General features: G+C 43.3%; 1 protein-coding gene and 1 pseudogene across 1 annotated transcript in view; one reads left to right on the top strand and one right to left on the bottom strand.

Moving 5' to 3' along the window:
• The window catches only part of LOC119396080 (procathepsin L), a 222449-nt gene that overhangs the window by 52938 nt on the left and 148696 nt on the right, over positions 1–20815 (bottom strand). The window lies entirely within an intron of this gene.
• LOC119396082 (procathepsin L-like) lies at positions 1933–16512 on the top strand (annotated as a pseudogene).

Below are 20815 nucleotides of genomic sequence, written 5' to 3'. Positions count from 1 at the left end.
AATAAATAAATAAATGATGCGACGTGTAATATTTTTCTTGCTTTAATGCACGCGTGTTCAGTTGCCAGCAAATGTGTATGGTTAGTTTTTTTTTTTTTTCATATAATATCACAAGCTCTAAGCGCTTGTCATCTGGTCGTATTCCCTGTCGTTGTTTTTAATTGTTCTGTAAAGACAAGTTGCGAGAGAAAGAAAAAGCACAAGACAAGACAACAGGGCCCGGCCGTTCATGGTGATATAAAAAACCTTTCAAGGAACCCCTCCGCCCACATGAATCCGAAATTCGTTTGCATGGCGCATGCCTGTGTGCATTGCAGAAAGGTAACTGAAACTGTTGTTGTGCTCGTGTTTGTGCGTGCACGCTGATCGGACACGTGTTATGTATTCTCGATACCAGTGCTGCACTTGAATGACCTTTGTTTTTATTTTGTACCTATGGAGGCCATATTCAGTAATGCCTAAACCAACAAAAGTGTTGCTGTAGATAAGCTCTGCATGTGGAACAGACCTCGGCTTGTCCTTGGTTGCCCTCTTTGTTTTAATGCAGAGGTGAAAGAGCGCTCTTTCTTCACCGTTTTGATTACTTCGGCTGGATTTTTTTATTATATGAAACAAGATTGCATAAAATGATCTTGTGCTGCTAAACCTGGGACCACTTTTTGTCTGCTTTCTGATGACGGCAAATGTACTGAAATGCTCTGTACTGAAATTAAATGCCCACGTTAAGTGAGTAAAGTTGATCAAAATTATTTTGGAATGCCCAAACAGTGCAGTAGTTAAGGGAGATTGATGCTTGAAGGGGTGAAAAAAAAATCCCTGAACAGTGGCTGTAGCTGGAGCCAATGTTTCGGTGTGACTACTTGTCGAAACTTTGGCTCCAGCGACCCCTGCTGTTGCAGTACTTTACAACTCTTCAAGTGCCCTAGTATGATAAGCCTCATAACGAAACTGCGAAATGCAACAGTAATAAGATTCCGCCGTGATATCGGTATGGGTAAAACACCAAAGTTTGTTGTCAGGTAAGATTTTTCTGTTATTTTTTATTGTTCATTCAGGCAATTCTTCCCTTGTCAAATACGTTACAGCAAGGGAGCTGTAAGTTTTACAAACAGCACGTTCATAAACGCCGGAAATCTGCTGAAATCAAGATCGATTAGACTGAGCAATACACTTCACAAAAAAATGGGGGGGAGGGGGAGGAAGGTGGGGGGGGGGGGCTTTTGTAGTGGTTTGTCCTGGCTTGGTATTTTATAATTTTGCACGTGGAATAAGCTTTACGGCACAAATAATTAGGCAATATGGTGTGACGTCCACAATTAATCACAGTTTTCTTATTAAATGTTGGGTACAAAGGTTTTGAGCACACACTTTAAAGGTTTGCCGCAAATGATTCGCAATTCAACACTGCTATTGTTCATTAGATTGCAACTACACTTTGCATCCAAGGCAAACCTGCCTCCGCCGTTTTGATTTTTTTTTTCATATTTATTGACAAAGCATATTTGAGATGGCTCTGAAAGAGCCCAAGGATATTCCAAGTTAAGCCAAATTCATGTTAAACAAACCGCGCTCCTAAGGCCAGAGTTGGCATGTTTTAAATTTATTTGAATATATTTAAATGCTTTAGCAACAACAGAGTCCACGTGTGCATTCCAATACCGAACACTGGACACCAGTCCACCCACATATTTATGCTCGATAGATATCGATGTAGATATCGATCCTATATCACATATGATCGATATAGAACTCGATAACATGTTTTCGAGTGACGTTATCAGAACACATTGCGCAAATGGGGCGCGATAAGGGAAAGTCGGGCAGTCTACATATACAAACACTCCCACAGTCGACAGCAAGCGTACACACACCTGCTTATCGGCACCTAAACAGGCAGTTTTGTCTGCTGGTGAATTCACACGCGGAAGCGACTGAAGTGCACTAACGGAAGCACTTCGTAAAGGAGATCCAAACAATAGGCGCTGTACAAGATTAGGAAGGTTTTACGCCCCCATGGAAGTCAGGTAAGACAACTGTGACGGGAGCTGGCGGCCTTAAAAGAGGGAGCGATTGCTCGCAGCCGAACCATTCCAAGACGACTTCGAACCGTCCTGTTGGCAGGTACGTACCATTCATGTTTATTAACTGAAATTTTGCGGATTAATTTTACCGTAATGATGCCGTGGCTTTAAAGTGTAAGATAGTGGGCGTATGGCTGTGTCTAGAACAACTTGCGCGAAAAATAGTTTGAACGTTAAGCACTATTTCACTGAATTTTGGATATACTCTGTATTAGCTAAGGTTCCCGTCTGCAATACGTCGAGATTCTCAAATAAAAAATAACTCTGTGTCCAAGCGCAAGGACTTAATACGGTAACCATTAGTTTAATATCGGATGTTTCGTTTCTATAGTATTTATAAGAGTACGTAAGGTAACCTGAACAAGCAGCATCCATCGATAAGGAAGGTGTGAACACTCAGGACGACAGACTCAGCGTAACAACAGCACTTTGTAAAGGAGATCCAAACAATAGGCGTTGTACAAGATTAGGAAAGTTTTACGACCCCCCCCCCCGGAAGTCAGGTAAGACATCTGCGCCGGCTATGTATGTTTTGTGTACTTTACAAATCATTTCAGTTGAATGCTTTATTCATCTGTCTGTGAAAAGAGGTGCAATTACAAAAAACTGCTACAATGAGTAGCTTGACGATGTGGCTGCCTTCACCTCCATTCGCAGTGCCAGGCACTACATAGCACGCAATCGTGTGTCACCATAGAACAAAGTGTCGCTCAAGAGCACAATGTTACGGAAAATATACAAAGGTACACCAATCCTACTCAGGAAGCAGTCACACACATAATATCCTCGGGCCAACGCCATCTAGATCTCTGAGACGAGTGCTCCATCACGTCTGATAGCACGAGAGTACCGATATCAATTTCGCCGCACGCTTGTCACTGTATTTTCTATTCGTCGGGTCTCGTGGCCACAAGTTACTTTTAACCGGAAGAGCGCGCGAAATTGTTCAATTCTTCTCTCTTGGTAGCTATCGGTAGAAGACGCTGCGTCATACTGCCTCACTTTCTGAACTGGACCAGATTACCACGGAACAGGCTGGTACTTTTCTTTTCAGGAGTGCAGTAAAATTGGATATCGCGAAATCTCTGTAATGCTGGTCTAGCTGTGGTACTATTGCTGCCGTCTTCACAGATATGCTGCCATACAGAGATGCGCCTAGTAGACCTAGATGCGTCTAGTAGACTGTGTTAGAGACGGCGTTCTACGTAGTTCTTATCCCCTCGCCCCGTTCTTCCTTAACATTTGTTGATAAAAATAAAATAGGAGTGTCAATCACGAGGAATGCTTTTTCGGCATTATTCTGTAGTAAGGCTAGCCGACCCAGTAAACGGCAACGACTCTTATATTTCTTTTCATCTAAAAAAGAAAGAACATTCACGAGCGAACAGGTAATTAAGCGCGTACGTGCGATTAAATCTTGAAGTCTTTCATTTTTGTGAATTTTCGAAACCTATATTTGAGTTATTTCGCATATTGGTGCAGCAATATTACCACTGCTCACGTTTTGCCTTCTCTCATGGGACAGTGTCAGTCCCCTTACCTTAAACTTTTGTTTCCTCTTTAAAGGAGACGCTTTTCGAAACACGTAGCTCTGACTCTCCTGGATGCCTCAGATATTGTCTAAGAATTTCTGACTACAAGTAAGTGTGTTCGGTTGGACGTAATCTGCTACAACTTATAAAGTGCCGGTGAAAATGCTGGTTGCAAGTGCGCTTCTAAAAGCAGTCCCTCATATAAGGTCACATTCCGTTGTGCGTTTTTTCGGCCTAGCCAATTACGCTGATCTTCATTTCTTAACATGCCTGATAAGAGCATGCGAGAGTGAGAACTCGACTGCTTTCCACCATAAATGCGCAGCCAAACTATCACCGTAGGCTAAGTGAAGACAAATGCTACACTGCTATTGCCGAACACGGATAACATGATCATAAACATTTTATTTTCTACCAGGCCGTGCTTCCATCAACCATGATTCTGGGCTGGCTCGTGATGTCTGCCGCACTGGCTGTGGCATTCGCTGTTACGGCGGAGGAAGTCATTCGTTCAGAATGGAAAGCGTTCAAGACCAAGCACGGTGAGGCACTTGTGGTTTATCCAGCTTTAACTATCTCGAGATACCTGTAGACAGGGTTATCAGGTAAGCACTGCTGAATAGGGGAGCTAGGCATAGAAGTTAACAATTATCTGAAAAACTTCATCTACAAGTTTTAGTGAACAATCATAAATGATATTTTTAGGCGATACACGCCACATAGCATACTTCTGAAGTAAGAATTCCTTGGTTAATTGCCGAAAAGGCAGCGGAAAGGGGTAGAGACGAAGAAAGACACAGAATAGGGGACGAGCAATCAAGAAGATATGTGCTAAAGCATGACTTTGGTTTGGACAAGTCCGATCATAGTTAAGTAGGGGTAATAGCAGCGCAAAAGGTCATTCCTTATTTCTTGGCCTTTGATCATATTCATTGCGTCGCACGATATTAGGAATTCATAAGTAAGCGAAATGGTGTTAACTTTCCCACTAGCTAGAAACTACACATCTGCCGATGAGGAACTTCTGAGGTTCAAGATATTCACGGAAAACAGCCTGTTCATCGCGCGGCACAACGAAAAATACGTGAAAGGCCTCGAGTCGTACAGCCTCGGCATGAACAAGTTCGGCGATCTGGTAAGCGCTTTCAAGGAGCTCACAGAACTTTCATTGCAGACTTACCAACGAATTGTGCAAATTAGATTCTCCGTTATCCATGCTCACATATATAGGGCAAACATCAAAGCCGTTATGTTAGCTGTAGACACCGTTCAGGAGTTCGTACCTTTCGATTAAATGCTTTTTATGTATTATGCAATATGATTCAGCAAACTTGCACAATGTTGTACTTTGTTCACCTTGTGTCATCTCTTTGTATCTTTTTCTCTTTATGTCATAATGTATTTGCATCACTTATGTATTCTAATGTAGCTTGGCTCACTGAAAACAGAGAAGCACCTGCCTGCGGAGTTTCCGTGTGCTCTCAGCAAACTCAAAACAGTTTGAAATATTATTGCAGTTCTAATTTCAAGAAGCACAAAACGCTGTTCAATGAACGTAAGCCATCTCTGTATACAGAACACACTTCCGATGGACATTATTACAGAATTGGAGGCACAATGATTAAAAAAAAGAAAACGAGAGCCACAAGATACTTAGTAAAGGCGTAAAATGATGTGCCTAGGTGTGCTAACAAGGATGTGACTTCACAAGAATAGTTGCTAAGTGTCAACTGGACGATTATATAAACTTGTTCTAAAATCCTGAAGTTTTTTTTCTCCACTATTTTGCAGCTTCATCACGAGTTTGTGCAGCTTACAAGCTGCTACGAGCGTAGCGATGACAGTACAGGCAGGTCAACCTACTTGCCGCCTGGGAATATTGATGACACTGAGCTACCTGAATCAGTAGACTGGCGCAAGAAAGGTTACGTGACTCCTGTCAAGAACCAGGGGCGATGCGGTTCTTGCTGGGCGTTCAGCACGGTGAGAAACATTTCGATCTCTTGTTGACGCGGTCAGATCTACATGTCTGGTTCTTTTGATGTGTTCGTTTATAGAGAACTAGGGAAATCGAAACGAATTCAGTACGTCATCTAGAACTGCGTTAACTGTTGGTATCTGCGCTGCCTTAACGCGCTTTGGCTTGCTAGGAAACGTGATACTTGTGGTTCAAGGGTCGTTTTTTTTTAGCGCCAAAATGTAAGACGTAAGGTAATAGATGTATTTCGCATACTTTCGAAAGCCGCTTCGATGTAAGCAGGGTCTCCGGTGTCTTCTCGTGTCTCACAGAAATTTGAGTATATTTCGAGAAGTTTTTTCAGAAAAATGTATTTCGAAGGGCTCAACAATAGACCGAACTTTGGGTCCACAGACTGACAGTATCTCGGCAATGATAGCGAAAAGAAGGTATACACTTTCATAGTGGGATGTGACCGGAACGCCCATTTTTCGGTTGGCCGACGCCAGGCCCTGCAGCGCACTTATGATCGAACACCGAGAGAAACAGGCTTAATTGGGCGTTTGCCGAGATGCGAAAGGATAATTCGCAAATAAATAGATTTTTTTAAGTACGGGCAGTTTGCACTAAGTCGCGCAAAGCCTGGCACAGCGAAGCACGGGCCCGTCGCCGCTCGTACTCTCCGTCTGCCGACACGTCTAGCTTTGAGATCCGCGGCTTCGTCCTCGGGAGTACGCAGCCAGGTTATGCACTATAGAGCGAAGGTTGCGCCCGATGTCTCCGTTGGTGGGCGTGGCTTAGCTAATGCACATGCGCGGCTTGGCCAGGTGGTGTGGTATCTGGTCGCTAGACGACGCGATGTTTGCTTCCTCTTTCTTTCTCTTTTTATTTCGCTCTCTACTTATTTCTCTCTCTTTCGTTGATGTCCTCTTTGTCTCTTTCTTTTTATTTCTGCATTTCTTTCTCTCTATTTCTCTCTTTCTCATTCTTTCTCTGCTACGCTTCACTCTTTCCCCTCCTCGTGTTCCTCCTCCTCACGCTCACTTTCCTTTCCCACCCCCTTGTTGCATTATACTATAAAAGGCTATGCTATGCTGTGCTAGCGTGCCTGGATAGCCGAGTGGTTAGGACGCTCGCTTTCGGATTGAGGGTACGCGGGTTCCAATCCCGCCTCGTGAAAACCTTTTTTTGGCAAGAATTTTTCTCTTTCTTTATATCTTTATTTCCGTCTCTCTGTTTCCTTCTATTTCTTTCTTTCTTTTTTTCTTTCTTTCTTTCTTTCTTTCTTTCTCTCTTTCTTTCTTTCTTTCTTCCTTTCTTTCTTTCTTTATTTCTTTCTTTCTTTCTTTCTTTCTTTCTTTTCTTTCTTTCTTTCTCTCTCTGTACTCGTTCTCAGCGTTATTACAGGCCCCGCCGCAGCACCGAGTAGTGGGATCTGTGCAAATTCTGTAGCACATACCCGTTCATGATGATGATAGTTTTCGGACACGGCCACACGTTTTACGCCGAGCTAGAACAGTTTCATTGTTAAAATAATAACGTTCGAACAAACGCCACGACATCGCGCAAAGAAGTTTTATAGTTGCTTCTGGTTCTTCTCGAAGAATATGGCCAGCACCTCCGCAGCCGTGTGTACCAACAAAACCCACACAAAAATATTCGACAATTACTGCAGTTAATAATGCCGCAACGATGACGTCCTGCGTTGGTGATATGCATGGGTGAAGCCACAACGTTTTAATACGATCACAACATTCAGTGGTCTTTCAATTCTTGCAACTATAGTAAATTAAAAATCCTGGAGAATACATAAATTTGCGCATTCACAAACCGGTTGCACTATTTTATTCTGAACAGAGTGTTTTTTTTTTCACTTCTGATGTTTATTCCTTTGTTAAGTTATTTTGCGACTTTCAGTCTACACCCTTCAACATCGATGAACGCATTTTTGCGCTGGATGCTGAAAAAGTTTGCGTTAGCTGCGAAAACGACACCGATTTTTTCAAGCTGTGAAGATCATCGTGCAAGCTCCATTATGATGTATGTTTTTGCTTAACTTCTAGACGGGATCGCTAGAAGGTCAGCACTTCAAGAAGTCGGGCAAGCTGGTCTCTCTAAGTGAGCAGAACCTCGTCGACTGCTCGAAGAGCTACGGCAACCACGGCTGCAACGGTGGAAGTATGGAGGATGCCTTCAAATATATAAAGGCGAACGGTGGGATCGACACCGAGAAGAGTTACCCGTACCATGGTCACGTAAGTAATAATATCATTGCATACACGCAAAATGGCGCGTGAACCTCTAGCATAAACATGAGCTGCTCTCATGCTGTGGGCGGTCCGTCGCGCTTAACCAGCTTCTGGCGTGACCGGCACGCACAGTCACACTGTGGCGTCACAGTCGTGACATGCAACGCTGTGTACACTGGCCTGTATTATCGGCTTTTGCTAGACCTCATGCCGGAGTAACTGACGTCATAGCACTAGAAAGAAGGCACTAGAAAGACGACAGGACGTGCGCACGTCCTGTCGTCTTTAAAGTCCCTTCTTCCCAGTGCTATGACGTCATTTATAGCGAAGAAGCAGCTAGCCCATATCACTGCACTCCTTGGTTTCATGCAGGGAACTGCACTTCAATGGCATTCGGCGGAGATTTCAGTGGCTCCTCAGAGTGTGTTGATGCGCCAGGTGCCATGTATGATAATAAATCAAGCCAAATTTCCAAACACAACATTTTAACACCTGCAATATTCAGGCTAGTGCTTTCAATTGTTAATTTTGTTTGATTTGTCACTTTACCTGCAACATCCGTAGGCATCGCCGTTTGGGGGAGATGGGGGGAAAACATATGCAGGTTGCAGGTTCAACAGCACACAACAATCAACGTACATAAATAACTGACACTTTTCTAGCTAATTAACTAGCATGTTTTCATAGCGAAAGGCCATGTACTCAAAGCACAAATGCAAGAGGTAATCACAGGAATCCACATTAACATTCGAGGCTCAAGTTCATACTTTCAACATCATGTTCGATGTCCCCATTCATGGTAATGCGGGTTATGTCTTGTTGTCGCATATTCCAGTCATACACAGATTTTGGGGTCAACTTTGCCCTTTGGCACTTGCGAGGCAGCTGAAATATGCAGTGTTAGAGAGAGAGATAAATGTAATGCGGAAAGGCAGGGAGGTTAACCAAAAAACATTTGCAGTGCCAGTGTGTGATAGTTTTTCACCGTGATGCGTTGTACAGTTAAGGGCTTTGAGTTTTCCCTAATAGTGCACTCTGCATCCAGGAAGAGAAGTGCAAGTTCAAGAAAGAGGACGTTGGAGCCACGGTGACAGGAATGGTTAACGTGAAGGAGGGTTCCGAAGAAGACTTGAAAAACGCCGTGGCAACAGTTGGACCAGTTTCCGTCGCCATCGATGCAAGTCCAGCGCTCGTTCCAGTTCTATAAGAATGGTAACTGTGCCCGTGTTTAGTGGCTGCGTTAAGTTGTTGGCTTGGCCCCAAGCGGCACTAGCTATAGCCAAAGTCGTGCGCACAGAGGGACGAATGATTGCAAGTGAATAGAGTTGAGACAAAAATAATTCCTACTGAGCATGTTGCCCGGCTTCTAAATTCTCAAAGGGTGACGTTATTAAATTGGTTTTTCCATAAGTTGCATGTCTGGTTAGGACGCTAAACGTGCCAAAAAAACAAAAAAAACTAAAACAAAACAAGAAACTGGCGCCTCTCTAATGTGACTACAAGCAGTCATCTTGGGGCATTCACGAGCTTGTGTCGTTTATTCTTCACTCTCCTAAAACGTTAATTTGTCTCTCTGATCGAACACATTCATTGCTAACCGCTACGTACGACAATTGACCTTGGCTTTCTTTTTTTTTTTTCGAAACGCATAGTGACGCATAACCGTAAATCAGGAATATGTTCGCAAGGTTGCTTATCACTTCATTGAATTGTCCTAAACTCTACCGTTACGGTCTAGATACTTATGTCAAATTAGTTAATTTAGATCCGCTGAGCTTTCGCCGTATTTATTGTTTTAAAATATGTACACAGTTCTAAGCCTTAGGAATATCAAATTATAATTTGTGATTGAAGGGGGAAGATGTACCTGATACGCAACAGTCAGACTCATGACGACTTCAGCTTCCAAGAAATCCAAACATAAGTTCAAATGCTGGAAACTCAGTGTCGCCGCATTTCTTGAAATTTCAGTGTTCTTTTCCCCATTTATTTGTCGCGTTGTGTCGTTCCAAGGCCATTTGGTAACCCTGAGCGTCAACCTTCACTAAGTGTCGAAGAAGATACACCTTTCCCGCAACACTCCTTAACACAAACATGAAATTACGCATCTACGGTGAGAAGCCTTTATATATGGCTTTTGGTATTGTTCATAATGGGAAGAAAAAAAAAAAAACATGGTAAAGAACTAAGAAAAAACTCGGAAACCGGGTATTGATTTGTGATGATTGTGATTTGTGATTGATTTGTCAGTGGCAACGATTAGGACAACGAAAGAAATTCCCGCACCAGGAGCGCTGAATATTGACAGTTTTATTCGCTGAAAATACTGACGCTTGATAGAAGGAGACAGCTGTTTCACACGCCATAAAGACCGCAGACAAAGAAAAAAAATCTAGGAAGCATCTAGTTGGTCCTAGCTTGACTAGGATTTTACCCTCTCTCTCTCTTTCCTGCCACTTGCTGCACTATACTATACATTTCTATCCTTGCTCTCTTTTTTTCTATTTTTGTGGCTGTGTGTTTTTATCTTTTCCGCTGTATGTATATTTCTTTCTCTATCTTTCTATCTATATATCTCTTTCCCTTTCTTTCTCTCTCTCTGTACCCATTCTTACCTCCTTGCTAAACTATATTATACAAGGCTATGCAATACTCCGCTAGGGTGCCTGGATAGTCGAGTGGTTAAGACGCTTGCCTTCGGATCGTGGGGACGCGGGTTCGAATCTCGCCGGAAATTTCTTTCGGCAAGAATTTATCTCTTTGTGTATCTTTCTTTCTCTCTCTCTCTCTGACCTCGTTCTCTCGCCCATTTATTTATTGCATCCCACGAAGGACAAATCAGCGCACGTGTCCTGGGACGAAGAGTAAGGCGATGAAGAAGGTTAGGAAGAGAGCGCGTGCCGGTTCATGATGATGATGATTTTCGATCTACGACAAACGGCAAACCTCGACCCTAATAGCTCTGCTGTAAAGTGAGACAAATAAACTGCAAGGAATATATTTTACAAGTTGAAATCAAGTAGAATGCGAACCATGAAATGAGTATTGCCGCAACACCAGGCCACTTCTAATACTGCACGCCTCCGGCAGCTCGCGTCAATGTCGCCCGCTTATTCATCGCAGAACTTTAATTCAGTTTCCCGTAATAATAATAATAATAATAATATTATTATTATTATTAATATTATTATTATTATTATTATTATTATTATTATTATTATTATTATTAAAATCACAGTTAAGCCGCAAGGGCGAAGCAATGAATGCTATAGCAAGAAATGCGGCCCGTGACGGACGCGCTGCTACGCTGCAGAAACATCTGCCCCCCGGCAGCAACTACCACGCGTCTAGACAGCGGAAGTGCAAGGTTCTCCTTGCGCAAATATTAGAAGAAGCGAGTGAGCGGGCTGACGACTTTAAAATGCGCCCGTTGCGCTGCTCGCGCCATCTCGCTGATAATGACGAAACGCTTATAAGCGCCTACCGTTACGGAGTACTGTCAGTGGTAAAGGGTGTGTGTATACCTATAACGCTCGCCGTTAGCTACATGAAGTGTCTGCGCTTTGTGACGTAGTGGTTAGCGCCACGCGCTGCGGAGCGAGAGGTCGCTGGGCGATTCCGCGCTTCGGAAGCATTTTTCTGAATTATCTTGGTTTGAGACTTATATACTTACACATATACGGTGCATGGCGGCGGCGACGGCAAAAACGAGCCGACACTGTATACATAATTGCTATCGCAATAATAATAATAATATTAACAATAATAATATCTGGCGTTTAACGTCCCAAACCAGTTTCCAGTAAATATTTTGGTGTCCAGTCTAAGATGTCAGAATACGCCATCACCACAGTTTTTCTGTCTTGACCTAGCATGATTCTTTTTCTGTGATGGCCTTCAGTACTTTCGTATTGCCTACTTATTGCAGCCTATAGAGCACTGCATTAAAGCAGCGTTTTTGAGACATTGTGCTCGGATGATCTCCATTAGGTGAAAATGCGCGCCCCATGACCAATAGCGCGAAAACATTAGCTTGGTGAGAGAATGGTGGGGGAGGGGGGGGGGATAACATTGAGTCATCGTTATATTCACGCGTGCCTCTGGTATGTGCTGATATCGTTGATGATACAGCTGCTGCATGCGGTCATAGTACGCGTCATGCAGATAAGCTATCGGCGTTATTTTTCCATTTAGACGATGGCAGTTCTCTTATCAGACGCTATCAATTATTCAACGTCCTCCATTGCTTTTTCCACAAAGCAGCTTCGTACATGGGTTGAGGCTATCATGTGACCAATTTTTTTATATGAATGTAACTTGTTGTGCGAACCATCGAGTACTACAACAGGGCAACCGTAAGTCGGCTGTGCAAAATTATAAAGATTGAATAACGAATGCAAATAGCACGAGACAGCGCGATGTTCTTAAGCGTCAATGTTAGATTTCGAGAAGTTAGGTAGAGGACTATTACCTGAACCGAAAGCCTATCGCATTAGTCTGCTCTTCAGCTAACGCACTACGTGACAGCCGCGGTTAAAAGGATGCTCCATATTCGCCATGAAAATAGCTAATGGCGCTGTTAGAGTTGATCTTTTAAACATACTCAATAGGCTTTAAAAATATGAGCGGGGTGCCTCGTTCGTAGGTTACTTAGAAAAGCAACGAAGACCTGAGTTCCGTTCTCACCTTCTGCAGTCAGGCTGTTTTCGCCTTCCATTTTCATCACCCACTGTCTTATCTTTATATTTCTGTTACACATTTATCAGTGAATGTCTTTTACACTTTTTCTGGCTTCATTTTTTGTCTTTATAGGGCTAGAACTAAAGCACCGTAGCGCTTCGGATTCCGTTATTCATGTCACTCACTAATGCAAAGCGCATCCTCTCCTCTGCGTATATAATGTGCCCGAAAATCGACCAACGCCACTGCTCCGCAACATTACGTCATATTATCAATCTATGCATATGACGTGCCCCATTCAGTACGCGTATAATCTTTTCTCTAGAAGGTGCGTACGCATTTTATATAGGTGATATATAATAAGCACTACACCATGATAGCACACCAGAACGCTTACATAAGCGTCATAGTACTGCGCTTTATTTTTTGCCCTAGTTATGAACTAGTGCAACTAGTTATCAACCCAAGCCAACTCGCCCACCTATCTGTCGTTCCGCAATTATTTTTTGCAGGTGCTCAAATCATACGCTAAGCGGCTTCCGATTGCTTCAGAAACTAGTTAACTTCCGAAACAATCTAAGTCAGATTCCCCCCAAGCGATAGCTTAATGCTGTGGTGCGCAAAGGAACGAAACACGAAGGAAGGCAAACGAAACACGGCGCAAACTATCAACTGAAAATTTATTGAAATACCAAACATATATATATGTGGTTAGATGACCCCGTGTTAAAGGCACGTGTACACACAACGATTGTCTCACTGACGCGCTTCCAGAAAATTTATCTCCGCAGCAAGTAGTGTGACGGAGGGCTTCGCGACACATTCATCACCAGCTTTGTTGATCAGATAAGCTTCCTCAATTTCACGCGCTACCCTATCTTTGAACCTCGATTCCACCGTCGTCTCAGCGAACTGTGGTGCGCAGCCGCATTCTCTGCAATGCAAGGAAAGGTTAGAGCATGGCTGTCCCTTTAGTGAAGCTTTATGATCCATCAGCCTGTTATTAATACAACGCCCGGTCTGTCCAACATAACGCTTCCCGCACGAAGCGGAATGTCGTACACCACACCCGTGGCGCATTCAACATCTTTAGCCCGGTGCTTTACCTTGCAAACACCCTTGTCTTGCTCCCCGCCCTCGACCTTCCTGTCTACAGCCGTGCAAATGCTGCCTAAACGGTAGCCAGCCGAAAATAAAACATTGCATCCGTACCTTGCTCCCACTTTCTTTAAACGATGTGAAACGCCGTGTAGGTAAGGGATGCTGGCGACAGGTAGTTTCTTTGAACCCATACCGTGCTCAGAACTTCTTGCCTTCACTTTCAAGTCCTGCAGGACCCTTTCCGCCAGCCTCGCCAAATGATTCTGAGGAAACTTGGATGACCTGAGTCTGTCAAGTTGCCTCTCGAGGCTCTTTTCCATACTGTGCTGACAAGATTTCTTGAGCGCGGCCTTCAAACACGACATCGCGACCAGCATTCTTGACGACTTTCGAGTGCCCAGACCGAAAATCAAGCACTGGTTTTTCGCTTCTTGGAGCATACATCCAACATGTATGACACCCTTGGAAGTACAGCCTCAGATCCAAAAACTGAATGCAGTTGTCTTCAGGGAGCTCAAAGGAAGCGCGTCAGTGAGACAATCGTTGTGTGTACACGTGCCTTTAACACGGGGTCATCTAACCACATATATATATATGTTTGGTATTTCAATAAATTTTCAGTTGATAGTTTGCGCCGTGTTTCGTTTGCCTTCCTTCGTGTTTCGTTCCTTTGCGCACCACAGCATTAAGGTGAGTTACCAACTCGCCCAGCAGTCCGTACTTCTCAAGCGATAGCTGTACGAACTGTGGAGCAACGATTCGCTTGTGTTTCCCTTGCGTTTATGTTGTGTTTATCACCTATTTTCTGTTATTTTGTGTTTTTTTATTGTTTTCATCTGCTCTTTGGTGCTATTTCTTTACTGTTATTTTCGTGGGACGAAAATAACTGATGGAAGCTTGCGATGAAAAATTCCGTAAACAGGGGGTGGGTGCTCGAGCCGACGTTTTGATAAGTGGACTTGTCTTCTTCAAGGCTTGAACTGATTTCCTTACCTATCATGTGTATATGATACGTGCCCTCTCCACCACAAGGTAGAAGGGGAGGGCAACTCGAGCACCCACCTCCTGTTTGGGATTTATTTCATGTTCCATATCTTGCAGTTCTTTTCTTGGGATTATCTGATTTAATTTGCGATTATCTATTTTATATTCTATTTTATCCTTTGTACTGTTTTTCTGATGTCTGCTGCTCTAAGAGTGGTGCGTCTAACTCCCGACGCTGGCGTTTCGCTGATGCTTTCGCTGGCTCGGACAGATGAATCCGCCCTTCGGCGACGCTGGCGTTCCAAACGTGTAGTCTGCTCGGTTTATGTCTATCAAACCTGGGTCCCGCTTGTCACCAACGCGAGACATGAGACGACAGCAGGGTGGTCACTTAAGCCGATCCGTCGTTAAAATCGGCTAAATTGATTTCCATATATATGTATACCGCAGGTGTATACGATGAACAGGCATGCAGCAGCTCCAGACTCGACCACGGTGTCCTCGCAGTCGGCTACGGTGTTCTCAACGGAACCAAGTACTGGCTTGTTAAAAACAGGTAGAATTCTCAGTTTTTATATCGTGTTTGTTAACAACAGCGACAGAAAAAAAAAAGAGCTTTCAGTTAAAATACAGTGTTTACCGGCCTATATCTTTTACCTGCTACTGTGTATAAGGAAGGGGATTGGGCACGTAAGGGACTTGGGAGCAGGAGGACAGGAAAAGAAAATATATTGTCGAGGTATCTACAGGCGAGATAAATGTAAATGTCGTGATTTACGATGGCTTAGAGCTTATCGATTACGTTAGTGTCTTCAGGGAACATGAAAACAAAGTTGAAAACTTCACGTAGCTTCATGGTGTCACGGAAGCGCTCTTGCAACGAGAACGGAAGGTAAAAAATAGAAGCGAAGCCTCACAACAATTCTTTTTGTAGGTCTATGCATGCTCTTTGTAAATATTATCTTCATTTAGTCATTGCAAATGGTTAGCTTGCAAAAACACAGGAAGAAATGGTGAACCAAAAAAAATTCAGACATCAGGATTTCACCCTCACTGCCTCCCGCCATTTGTCTTCTCTCTTTCTTCGGCCTCCAACTTCGCAATATTTTCTGAAACAAACAAAAAACAGGCTTGCGTCGTCAAAAACTAAAGCGTTCAGCAACTTGCGCATGAAAACGGACTAGCGGACACAACATAAAGTTGTGCGAGTCACCAGTGGGCCCTAGCGATTCGGAATGTTTACTTGTCCTCTGCTAATACGTTGTTTTTACATGTCAAAGGTGAGGTTAACGGTCTCATTACTAACTTCCAAAACACGTGAAGAATCCCGACATTGGCAGTATCGGCTCATTAGAGATCCAGTATCGAGTATCAGCGCACGCTGCTATGCGGATGTTGATGCCACAAAAGTTCCCACTTTCAGCTCAGCTCCACCCCCCCCCCCCCACCAAAAAAAAACAAAACAATTACGTTGAAGCTCGTTAACCCTTTCCGTGCCTGAAAAAAGCGTGTTCATTAGGCACACGTGTTCAGACAGAACATATAAAGGCACTTGTAACTGGCTCTTTAGAGCGAAAACGAAGGCATTCAACGCGTAATGAACCGAAGGGGCATCGCCGGATTTCACTGCTAAGTACACATCAGGAAAAACAGTGTTTCGCCCAACCGATTATTGAAGTTCATCCCACATTAGGAATAGTTCTTTACTAATAAAGTTCGGACGAGTGCCCCTAATTGCCGCATAAACTTTCAGCGTGGTGTGCCGGCACACAGAGCTGAAGTTGGTTTGTCAGAGCTGACTGTTCATTCCCGCTCATTACAGCTGGGCCAAAGACTGGGGAGACGAGGGATACATATACATGTCCCGTGACAAGAACAACCAGTGCGGCATCGCCACCGACGCATCATATCCTCTTGTTTGAAATATCACTTGTACAACGTACGAAAGAAAAAAAAAATACTGGAAATAAAATTTTGTACCCTTCCACAAGTTGTTTTTATATTCGTAAACATCTGCAACTACCTCCGCAACTACGTCAGCAATTTGCCTATAGCAATATTCGCAATCTTCTCTATTATGAGGCGTGACAACAAAATCATCAAATAGAACCAATCCCGACTGTAAGGCTTCACGAAGCACACCAAGATGAATAATTATCATTTTTTTAAATGCTTTGCCAGTTGGTTATAGGTAAGCATAATAGGTAAGCTTTACAGATTAGCAAAGATCCAAAGAAGAAGAAAAAAGAAACGGAAGGAAACGCCTCATTATATCTCGTAACACTAGTCACGTGACAAATTCCCGCCAAACCCCTCCATGATAATGCATAAGATAGCCGACGTGGCTAGCGGATTTTCAATAAAATTTATTTGTATGGTCTTTTAATGTGCGCTTGTCACTGCTGCATGAAGCTTACTATCATTGTGTAAGTATGTCGGTACTTTTCGTAAGCCTCCTTAACACAGTGTTCTTTCCCCATCTATTAGCTCGTGAAGAACCTAAACATACTAATCGACTTACACTGTGCTTAAACCAACCGACAGAGGGGTTCTGGCATATTTGGGAGTGCAAATAAAGACCATTGTATTGATATTATTGAATTCCTTACTGTAGTATTGGGAAGTAAGATGAGTTGTGCCCGTTCAGTCGATTAAGTGTTCTTAAATGGTCATCAAGTGCCTGGCGCAGCATTGCCTCAGCTGCTTTTGCGCCACAAAAAACAGAAAGAAATAACTTCAATGGTATTTCAGAGAGGTAATTCAGCCCATAATTTCGAACGTATATTTGAGAGTGATTCATGCTCAGTAGAACACAGTTTGCAATAACTCATGCTGTAGGCAACCAATTGCGTTCTTTAAAGAAACACTAAGAAATCTTAGTCTTTATATTGGTCCTAACTACGAGTACCAATAACGGTGGGCTGCAGTAGCTCGCGTGGTGTATTGAGCGAGCCATTCTATTGGCTTTGCTGGCCTCATGAAGTTTCGCGCATGTCCAACGCAAGAATAACCTTAAAAAGAAAAAAAAAATGATGGGGGAGGGGCGTGGGGCTCTAAACATGGAAGGCGCCAGCCGAAAGGCGACAAGCCCTTTATCATCTTGTATTATCATTTCACCCCGGAATCAGTATTTTTGCGATAACCTTCTTTCATCAATTCCCATGGTGTAATAAAGTGATGCCCCTTCCATCAGCGTACTGGCAGACGATAGTATCAGCGATTTATCAGCTCCCTGTACCGTGACAACCTATTTCGTTTGATACGCGGTGATCTTATACTAATCCTGAGCATCAATTCTAGATCCTACACGGCGTAAGAAATGGCTTCACAAGCCCTATAGATAGCTTGAGACTTGGCGTAGCTTTTTCTCGGCATTATCACCATTTTCTAGTTCTTGTGGACCACCCGTATTGCGAGGAATGTAGTGTGTCGGACACTATGTGCTTTCTACGTGCCTTGAACTTTGTGACGTGTGCTTGTGACGCACACTATGCGCTTTTTGGCATGTGTTTTGTGCACGCCAGTCGCATTCACCGCCATTTACCACTATGTTGTACATGTGTGTAAATGGAAATCATTAAATCAAATCATTTGAAATATGTGTACAACCAATGAATTATTCTCGCGCGCAAATCGAGAACCGTTAATTTTCTGAAGATCTTATTTTAGCTTTTTGCCCAAAGCATTCTGCGCGTCAGGCAAACGAGGTCGTTCTGTTCTTTTGGGACAAAGTTAATTTGGCAGGCAGTTGTAGCAAGCGTTTGTAGTTTTAAAGAAATAAAAAAAACATTTGTCTTCCTCGCTTGCCAGCACGTGCTAGAATGACATCAGTACACGTACCTCGGTTGCACTGCACGCTCGATAGCAGCGCGAAAAGCCACGTTCTCTGAATGACGTACGCACGCGGTTTACACGTATACGCCCATTTGAACTGCCTTTAGAGACGCGCTGGCTGCTGACCCTGCTCACTGCACAACTATACAACTATGCAGTAAAGCAACCAATTCTATTTAATCCTCCTTGGAAGCAACATATGTTACCTGAATATCAACAGTGCAAAAACTATTGTTCAACAACAGCACAATGCCTTCAATGGAGAAATATTAATTTACCCAGGTTTCATGCTTGGTGCGCATGATTGGTCGGTCTCGCCAATAAAGAGAAGTTTAATATCGTGCTACCTCCAGGATTGGCCTAGTAAAGTCGGCCTGCCGATCCTGCAGACATTGTCCTCGCCAAGCGAGCTGATCTCTGAGGCAACATAAAGTAATGTCGGCAAAACTGGCGCGGCCATGGATCGCCGAGGCGCATGGTGTATTTCCATTTCGCCACGGAGATATGTATGCGTCCACCAAGCCCGACACGCGCCTGAGCCTCGCGCTGCACGTCTTTATGGAAGATAGATTCGACGCAATTTGGCTTATTCTTTAGATATAAATATTTATTGGTAATGACGTAGATGAGAGCCTGGCGTTATGCTAGGATGTGCCAGTCACAATGGTCTTGACGGTGGCTCGCCGACTGTTGTTGCTATAAGCGACTGCACCTGAAGAATGGCTATTTGACTGAATGCTATTAGAGATATCAGTCTAAAAGCGAAAACACAACCGAAAACGCTGCCACGCAGTTGTCGAAGGTAAGCGTAGGCTTTATGTCGAGATGCGTGTATCTATTTGGGTCGCCTATTGTCCAACTTCACTCGGCGATAGTAGGGAAAGAAGACAAGCAGCAGCACTGTGACACGTATAAAGCGCACCAAATACTTGGAAGAAAACGTTTCTGGGCCAGGCGCCTTTTGAGATAACGAGTCTCAGACAGTTGTCTTATCACTTTGTTCCAGCGAGGGTCTCGCGTCCTTCACATTATGGGTCACTGAGAAGGATCAGCAAGTGGGATGCCGCACTGTCATCATATCGCACTACAGGTGTGAGATACTCTGAGGACACAGCGTAAGGATGATGACGAAGGGTCGGCTCCACGAAGGCTTTGTCCGTAAATGTTTATATCCATTGGCCAACCGACAATGACCGATGGAAAGCTGATAACAAGGGGGAAAATATCAACGACATTAACAGTATCGTCCTTTACCTAGAGCGAGATTTTTATTTTCCACAGCACCTATGCCTTTTCATTGTTTTCTTTTTATTTTCTTTTTTTTACATTCTATTGCATCCTTTCTTTCTCTCTATCGCTTCCACTTGTCGTGGTTGCAGTTTTTAGTCTTCCGTTTCCGTTTTTTTTTTTTCGAACTTGCAATTGTCAGTGTAGATGCATAGTGAATTACTTTATTTGGTTCATTCTTTTTTTTCGTTGGCAACCTGAATATTTCTTTGTCTGCTTTCGAATTTCTGTTGTTTAATTGTCTGTGAAAGGCGATTGACATGCGTAGAGCTCTTAGAGGTCATTTTTTTTAACATTCGCTTCATACAAAAAGAAGCAAAAACACACGCCTCTAACTGCTGTACTATTTTCAAGAAACATTCTGAACCCACTTTACGCAACTGCTAAGTAGTTTTAAAATTTGCTTTATAATAACAACAAGAAACTTTAAACAATTGCAAAGGGCGTAAGGAACTGTTGTGACCTTTCCTTCGGCAAATTTACCAGAGTTCGACTCGCACATTTGGATTTGGACTACCTGCGCATCAGTACATAAAAATAAGCAACGAAAAGCCCCTCACAATGTGAACATGCGCTAGGTCTTTCTCACACATGAAATCATCAGTGATATTAACTGTACAATGAAACGAAAATCTGATTTACCTGGAGAGTGTCATCTATCGTCATCTATCTTCGCAATGGCGGTAAATCGGGCTAGTTGGTTGTTCATGATCGTGAAATAACAGCGCAATAAAACGACGGACGAACACACAGAGACAAACGAGCGCTGACGTCTAACTGGTTTATTTATGCAGAAATATAGACATTTATAGCACACATAGGACAAGAAACAGATAATTACATCATGCGCAGAAAATCCTTTTCTTTATGAAGAAAAGTTATTGAAGGAGCGCTAACGCCCTGATCACCAAGCTTATCAATCAAGTCAGCTTCTATGATTTCATGCGGGATCTGTTCCCGGCTCTTTGATATGGTTCAAACGGGGTGCGGTTTTCACCTCGTCAATGGTAAGGTCTAATGCATTTGGTCACAAAAGACTATTTTAGATGCTACTCTTTAGGAAGCATTTGCATTTGTGGAATGATTTATTGACCCGATGCAGGCAATCCT

The sequence above is a fragment of the Rhipicephalus sanguineus genome, chromosome 6 (assembly GCF_013339695.2).
Source record: "Rhipicephalus sanguineus isolate Rsan-2018 chromosome 6, BIME_Rsan_1.4, whole genome shotgun sequence".
NCBI lineage: Eukaryota > Metazoa > Arthropoda > Arachnida > Ixodida > Ixodidae > Rhipicephalus > Rhipicephalus sanguineus.
Note: the sequence above shows the minus strand (reverse complement) of the source record. Positions and strands in the feature narration are given on the sequence as shown.